This window comes from Larimichthys crocea, chromosome XXI (assembly GCF_000972845.2).
Source record: "Larimichthys crocea isolate SSNF chromosome XXI, L_crocea_2.0, whole genome shotgun sequence".
Classification (NCBI taxonomy): Eukaryota; Metazoa; Chordata; class Actinopteri; family Sciaenidae; genus Larimichthys; species Larimichthys crocea.
In genome coordinates this window covers 3,776,777-3,785,964 of record NC_040031.1, presented here as the reverse complement: position 1 = coordinate 3,785,964, position 9,188 = coordinate 3,776,777, and positions in this window count along the sequence as shown.

Genomic DNA, 9,188 nt, shown 5'->3' with positions numbered 1-9,188 from the left:
CAATAGTGTCCGGGAATATCTGAGCTCCGGATAAGAGAAATAAGACATTTTAACAGAACTGTAGGGGGAGGGTGACTCTCAGTATAAGGTCACATCTCTCCCTTCCATCTTAGATAATATAACATTCAAGGACACTGAGGAGATGTTCTCATCCATGTTTCCTATCCTGGTCGTTTCATGCGCAACAGGGGGCGCGGTTACCGCTCAAATTACCTCCATTAAAGGTTGAGCTGGTGCTTCAGCAGATAGGTCTGATATCATAACACTCATAAGTGCAAAAAGAGAAATGATTTTAAAAAAAGACCATAAAGTATGATTTTTATCACATATTGTATCTAAAATTCAATCTAATTGAAGACCAGTGAAGGCACATCTTATCTTGCAGTCTGATATTAATTGGAGGTGGTGTCAATCTGGAATAAGACAGGCATAATAAGTATAGAAATAACTTGAATTTTGTTTTCTGTCATACTTTTTACTGGGGCTGTGCCACTTGTGGACTCTGGATTGTGTTTGTGGCAAATAAAATGTGGTAGATTCCCCTCTCGGATGCCCTTACGGTGGACAAAATGTGATGGCATACCCTAACTAAGCTGTTTCGCCATGACTTTGTGCATGCTGGTGCCCTCTTAATTTTTTTTTTGCCCCTGTTCCTCCAGCCCAAGAACGCCACTGATCAAGTGATACTAAGATTAAAAAAAGGAAACGTTTTTTTGTGAATATGGATGATGCAAAAAGGCTCTTTATAAGGATAAACTTCAGCCTTGCAGCAGTTATCACATAAATATGTTTTTTGTAAGCATGGACAATAACTTATAGTGTTGGAACTGATGTTTTTATGAAAGCATGCATGCTATACTATATAACAGTTTAAATCAAACCTGGCCAAACCTTGAGCTGAGATCTCAGTGTGCTTACTTTGAAAACCCTGACTGTTCCAGATCAACACATGCTGTGTCATCCCTAGCCACCACTGCAACGCTGGAACCAAACTTGTACAAGGTGAAAGTTCAGAGAAAAAAAAAAAATATCATCATGCTTGCAGATTTGTCTGCGTCGCTGGCCTCACACACCCACTTTGTCCTTCAGAGGCAGCTCATTAGGTTGCATGTGCCTGAGGGATCTACTAAAACAAGCAAACACTTTGTCCAGGCCCTTATGGCTGCTAACGGAGCAGACAACACATTAGCAAGGGTAGAGATGGAAACTGAAGAGGTGGGGGTCTGTGTATTTGTGTGTGTGTGTGTGTGTGTGTGTGTGTGTGTTCAGAACAGAGACATACAGCTTATTGAATCCCTCCATCACTATTCATTAACCTGCAGTGCAGCATATGCCCAGGGCTGGTTAGTGTATGCAACATGAGACTGATCACACACGGTAGGCTATTAGTTCTCAGTCAGGTTTTTTTTTTTTTTCTCACAAAAGAGACAACGTTTCAGTCACAGCTGAATGCATTAGATGCTTTGCAATCTGCTTCACTGAGACAGTAATGCAATATGCCTTTTTAGTTCTTTCTGTCATAATCTTATGCAGAAGAAACACAGAAAGAAACACTCACACGTCCACAGCAAGTCTGGATTTTGCACAGGTGGTAGACAGGGAACACCCAAGTCCTCCAACATTAAACCAGCTAACTTAGTTATGTGTTGCACCACTCCCAGCACACTGTGTTCCTGCCTCTTTTTTTTTTTTATTAATCTCACACACACACACACCCATAGAATATACCTGCAGCTGCCCACTATCCATCCATTACACACACACCCCTGCGCTAGTGCAATACACTAGAAGCCAGCACAACATATACGCACATGCAGCAAAAAAAAACACCAAGATAGCCACAGCCCTGTCGGTACTAATAGCAAGCCTCAGTCTGGCGGATTAAGAGTTTAATCCCTCACAGGCAAGAGAGGCTGAGATGAGATCGCAGCAGCCGATGTGCTGCGGTCCGATGAGCAGTGGTGTGAGGTGCGTGCAGGAGAAGAGAAATGAGTCACTCAGCTATTTAAAAACTGTTTGAACTAACACTTTCACACCGATGGGCACCTGAAGGTCCCACCAGATGCTCCTGTCCAATCTTCCCTCTCTTTCACCTCCCTCGCCTGCCTCTCTTCTGATTTCCCCGTGTCTCCCCTCTCTATGATTCTTTCACTGCCCTCCCCTTTGAAAATTTGTTTGATCTCAGCACCGGGAAGTTTTGATCAGGTTAATTGCTCTCTCAGCGGATGGTGTGAATAGACAGATTAACACCCGGCACCCAGGACGGAATAAAAAGCAATGTTGCTTTTTAGAAAAGAGAGCAGGAAAGGGACAGAATCAGCATAATGCAATAGAGGACGTGTGGGAAGGCATTTTATAGCAAAAGGAGTGGGAAAAGGTGGATGAAGGGTAGCGTCTTTTCGAGGTTCAGGAAAAAAGGTGGTGAAGTGGGAACACAGAAGTGGAATTAAAAGGAGAGGACAGGTTGATGAAACACCAGGCTGATACAGGTAGACAGCATCTACATCAGGTCTGTTTAAATTAGTGTCTCTGACAGCAAGGTGGTCTTAAACAGGGGCGTGAGTATAGACAGTGCAGGTGGTGTGGTCACACTGGGGAATGTGGGCTCCTCCAGCAAGGTGCTTGGTGGAGAACAGGTTCTTGTCAGTAAATTTGAATTTTTATTGGAATTGTATATGCAATGATAAGTGATATTTCTGTTAATGTTGTCTGATGTCAAGTCTCTGTTCGATCTTGTGATCATACAATATGATATACAGTACCTAAAGCAGATAATATTTTGCACTGGGTCTTATTCAAGCTACTTTATGCCATGGATCGCAAGATAATACTGTTGTTTTCTTGTAATATGAATTAAACATCCAAATGCTACTGTGTTTTGCCCGAAACACACCAAAAATTTGAGGACATAAACAAATCCTTTAGTATACAGGATGAGACCCATCTTGTATACTAAAACCAAAAGCATAAACACACACACTCTAACACATTCAGTATTTACAGCAGGACAAATGAAGATTCAGAGCAACACCATCATACACTATACATACACACCTTTAACACAGTTTAGCCCTGATGTTGTTTTACAGATAAACTCTTTGTGTTTTAAAATGTCAAACTGTATTATAGAAGATTTGGCAGCAACGGCTGACAGCTGTCAACTGTAACAAAAATGTAAAAATTAAAAAAACTAAATCTCTCTCTTTCTCTCTCTCTCGCTCTCTCCTTGATCACCTGACTTCAAGGAAAAATCAACACAGTTTCAAAAATTAACTTTCTTTTTTAAACAATTATTTAAGTACTGAGTTTGATTTGATGGAGGAACCTTCCTGTGTCCACACAGGAGTTTGTTATAACTGCAGACAGTAGAATGACTTGTTGAACCGTTTCTCAGCTGTTCCCACCATCACGTTTTATTCTCTTCAGTGGTGCGCCAACATCGCTCCACCGGAGAGTGAAGTTTAAAAATATTTTTTCGACTCATTATGAAAGTGTGACAAATTAGATGTTATCAGGTGATTAATGGGAAACATTGGATTTTATTTCAAGATCACAGTCACAATCAGTGTCTTCTTGGTCCGAGACCGAGAAAAGACTGGGTAAAAATGTGACCGATCTGGTACTACAACATAGCATGGCTAAAAATATAATAAACAAAGGAGATGATGCCACCCATCTGAACCACTTTATGTTTCACCCAACAAATTACCGCACCTAGACATTGCCAACATTGGTACATTTGCCAACAACACACTGATCTATCTCTGATAACTTAAGTGTAGGCTGATGATATTGGCCTGCTGATATATCGGTCGGGCTGTATCTTTTCAATGAGTCATTGACTGATGTATAAAAAAGCTACCTACGGGTTACCCCGCATATATAGATATATAGATACTATATATATATATATATTATATTATATATAAAATATATATATACAAGTGTTTAGACCAATACATTAAACAATAATATAGTAAAATATGTTAAAATAAGTGGCAAGACGATGAGTTTCTGTTTAAATCACAACTCCCCTGCCTCAGGACCCTGCCATGGAATCATGAGACACTGTGCTTCTGAGGGGGTTTTAACCGTGCACGTAACTTCACTCATGGTGCAAAATGCCTTGCATAACAGCAACTTTAAGCTACTAGGAACTTATAGAATGAGAAACAGTGACACTCATAAACAAACAACATCTATAGAATTTGGAACAAAATTACTAAACTTTGTCCGTAACACAGTGTCTCATGGCATGCTGGGAAATCTTCAAGAAATCTTCTCAAGTGTAAAAACAAGTATCAGAGTACGAGTTTGGTTTAGTGACATTTTGTTATACACTTAATTTTGACACCAACGACCTTTAAAAGAGTCAAATATAATGCATTTTAATCAACTCAGTCCTGCTCAAATTTCACTACACCAAAACTTTATTTTTCTGAATTTGCTGTGTATGTTGTAAGTCTGTGTTGGTTCAGTGTAAATGGAATTAAAAGGTGAAGTTACTTCCTGCTTCGTTTCAGTGTAATTACCACAACAGTAAACCACTCCAATCAAGTTTTCATACTGTGCATCTAACCAACAAAGTCTTCAGTTTCTTTCAGGTTTTTTTCTGAAATGGTGGCAGAAATTTTGCAATTGGTCTGAATGCTTTCTTACAGTGCGCCACACTCGAAGGTAAGAGTATTTATATGTCTTTCATTAGAAATGATTCCAATCAAGAAAGTTGTAATACCATTTTAGTTTAGATTAAATAAATATGCCTCAAATAAATCCTGAAAAAGTAAATAGAAAGTATACATAATATATAAATAAATAAGCCAAATCTATAAACTCGTATAGCTCACATGTTAGCTTTTTGAAGAAGGAAAAACCCATAAAATTGTTAATGGAGAACATGAAACTGACATGGCCATTGCAAAGGGGTTCCTTGACCTATCATCTGTGAGACACAGGAACTGTGGCACCCTGTGTCACATAATTGGACAAATGTAATATTGATATAGATCATATTATGTAGTAATACAGAGTAATGGACCTTATGGTATTTTGTTGCTGTTAACTCAGTGCCACTGTCTTCTACATAGACATGCCACAAGATTTGCTGTTTGATGGGACTGGGACTCTTGTTATTGATTGGCACACAAATTTACACTGACAAAAAACTCTCAACTAATTTCACCTAAACTAAACCTAACTTCATTTGAACCAAAAAATGAAAAACACCTTCCTAATGGTCAGGACTGCATTTATAATAAATTGTAATATATAATATATATATTATATTATATATATATAATATAATATATATATATATATAATATATATATATATATATATATATATATATATATATATATCCATTTGTTATGTTTTTTAAATAATCTAGAATTAAAAAAATGTTTACTCAAAATATAAAAATAAATACCAAGCGCTCTGGAAGCCACCGTCGCGTGCTGAAACCTGACCCCGTCGTCTTGCCCGATTCTCAGATTCAATTTCATTTACGGTAATGTGTCTCTTGCAGCTTTGCCAAGTTGCAGGAAAGGGATTTCAAGTTCATTATACGGCAACTTTTTACTTTACTGGAATCCTTTTCCATTTCAGTTAATGATGTGAACATCTCCCATTCCCCCAGTTTGCCTTCCTGAGAACACAGTGACACGAGAAGGGGTCTCCTTGCTCCTTATTTGCTCCAGAGTGATGAGGTGGGCTCTATACGTGCTGAATGTAACGCTGTAAAACAATCAGGGAATAATTTTTATTTCTCTGATTAACAGCTTTACGCGGCCGTGCGCTCGCTTCTCTGTATTGCCTGTTATATGTCTTTTGACAAAGCGCTCTCTCCCTCTCACTCTCTCAACCATCGGACACAAATCAAATTAAACTTCGCCGTGTCACTATTTTGCAGCGTAAATTGAGTCAGACCAGATTTAAGATGGGTACATGGAAAACAAAGTCAGAACACACACACGAGATTATCAGAGTTTTGTCCGTGAACCTGCCTGGATAGTCTCAGTTTCAGGACATTTCAGGCTGTGGAGGTTTGGACTAAGTGTCTGATTGTTTCCCAAAATTGGATCTGGCTCAACTTCTCTCACGCACGCTGGTGTGTTTTTTTTTGCAAGCAACCCCTGTTTTGACCTGTGCGGAAACGCATGACTCCCCTGAAATGAATGAAAAAACATGATCCGGTCTGAACCCCCACAAAGTCTTTGTATGCTAGCTGTAAGAAGAGTAATGACTTTTTAAAAGCCAAAGTGGAAAACCGTTCACACTGCAAGTATCAAGACAATCGGGTCATGGAACTATCAATGAACAAGGTCAGCTTCTGTAACGACATACAAGGTTATTATCTTTCTTGATTGTCCGTCTTCACCATATTCAAAGGAATAAATCCAACTCCACGAGAGAAACATCAAGTTCACACTCTACCCACAAGCTTGAGTCTGGAGGAGTACAATCATCTTGGCAGCTGAACCGGAGCTTTCTTTCCTTCACTTAACACGTACACGTAAAGTTAGCTGACTGTTTTTCTATGAATACTGGTGCATTTACATGGATTGGCAGATGGTAGACAGCAAAACGGATATCGTTTTGGTGATGAGAGCAGGCCGAAAAAATGAGTTGAGTGCGGCAGAGAATACTGTCCACCACACAACAGTAGTGCCATTGCTGTCTAAAATTCTTCACAAAGAAGGGAAATAGGTAATCTGACCAAGAAGTAATAATAATTACTGCATTAAAAAATAGAAACAAAATATTTTTTAGTTAATATTTTATTCTTTGTAAACAACACGACATTGGCATAGCAACATTCCATCATGTTGTGTTTTGTTCCGGCCACCGAACCATACTGGGATGTCTTGCGGGATATGCAAGACAGTGAATGAGATGCTGATTTATGTGTAGTACTCATTGGGAGGGTTGGAGTCTGAATGACTCTATCATCTGTCCTCAGAGACTATAGACCATATGTCTGTGTTTCTCTTTCACTACTGATGTCAAGTCAACGTTTGTTTTTCACTTTGGGAGCAAGAAATTACAGTTTGCACATATACACTCTGGGACATTTGTTTTTGTACATTTAATATAGCACCTACTATTGTATTGTCAAAAAAGTGTTTGAAATTTCCCGATGTCATGTATTATTCATTTTAAAGCTTTGGAATTAAAGGTATGCATGTAGAGTGTAATCTTTTTGTAGTTGTGAATGGCCAATGAATGGCAATGAATAACAGTTCATTTTAAGACAGACTTGAAAACTGTTAAGGTATCCTTTATTCCTGTCATGATATGTATAAAAGGAGATATCATTGGTGTGTCTGGGTTCCTAACGCAGAGATTAGCCTGCATACATTGGAAGCAGGAGGGGACCGGCAAAAGTATAAAAGAATAAGAAATAAAAACAGTTTATCATTCTAGGCCAATCTCAGCTGGCATTGGGCATGAAGCTGGGTACACCCTGTGTAGTGCTAACCACTGCTCCACTGTGCCACCCAAGGTTTTTATATCACATGTAAATTTATTAATTAACTACATTCAGCCTAACCCAAAATCACAAACTTGAGTCGTAATGTAAATGGTATAATGATGTTTTCTTCTGTAAGTGTCAAGATCAGCTGATTTGACTGAAGAAATCTGCTCGCTCAACAATAGACTCATCACACGTTCACCCCACACTCTCATTACTAGATTAACGGTGTTGGACATTTTTGTAATAGATTGTAGCAACCAGCAGTTACTGTACTCTGCACAGAACCAAGGATTATATTTACCTTCCCATAACAAAACAAACACAAACAACCAAACAACTCCATAGACACACTGGCCTTTTAAAGGTCCAGTGTTGGGGGACTATTGTTGTGTCTTTTTATATCTACTGACATGTTGGGTTCTTTTCCATGGCCATTTTGGACTGGCAGTATCCCAGAAGCGGACAGACCAAACATGGCTCCAGATAAGCTTCTTTCGCATGTTTCACAGTCAACATAGTTTTTCTTGAAACGTGAAATTTGTAACTACACCACTAAGTGCCACTAATACACTGATTCTTTAAAAAGAGTCTTAATTTATGCACCTTTCAGACAGATTTGAAATGAGGGTCAGAATAAAAGCTATGAGTAAAGATTCAGACTTTTACTCCAAGTCTGGGTCAACCCCAACACCTTTTTCGCAACTTGACTCTGCTATTCGATTTAATTACTTTCTGGATCCTTTTAGTAACCTATTTCTAAAAGCGCTAGCACAGTTTAGCACTTATCAGACCATCAGGGAAAAGGCAAGAAATATATTATATGTATATTATTCCCATGCCCCTGCACATCTCCTCTGCCAACAGCACCAGGGTCTCTTCCTCCTGGTGCGGGAATACACATTAAAAATGACACTGGATGAATTCTGGGTTTGCAAAATTATTCAATCGATGTGTTGCTCTGTTTCAAACTGGATAAAACTGGAATGGGTTCCGCTACAGCGGCAGCGTTTTGATAAATAATCATTAGTAAATTCAGTCTTTATCATGATGAGTGACGGCTGACAGAATCTAAAACGGGTAGTGTTCATGTAAAAATATTCAAAAACTACACATCTTTCAAAGATGTGCTGATCAGTCCAAAGAGCCAGCATGTACGCTGCTCAGGGTGAAAATTATTAATATTCAAAGCCAGGTTCAGCGTCTTATCAACAAGCTCCCCACTGACTTCAAAATCCCTTCAGCATGAAAGAATCCTATACAGCAGGCTGCAGGCTACCAGGTGGGCAGCACTGACTGCTCTCTCAGTCTTCTCCATTTGTCCATTTCTGTCATTAATTTGAATTTCTTCTTTTCATCCTAGTTCGATGCCATTTTATAGATTCAGGTTTACACTCGTCTCTGGATAGACAGCCAACCCATATCATGCACTGATGAAATAATTTGTTGTGAAAGGATTCAGATTCAAAGCTCTACTGTTATGAACTGCAGAGTGGTGCTGAGTGAACTATAATGGGAAATAAAATAACAACCCATCTTCCATGGCTCTCTCTTTTCCATCTCAGAGGCCAGGTATCTGAAAAAGACTGGTCCAAAACTTTCAAGCAACCACTGGAAAAACACAATTTGTGTTCTCGCATTTAGGTAAAAGCTGTGCTGCTGCTTTTTGTACGGGCCTAAGATGTGAGGAGCTTTTTTCACAAAGGCAGGGAGC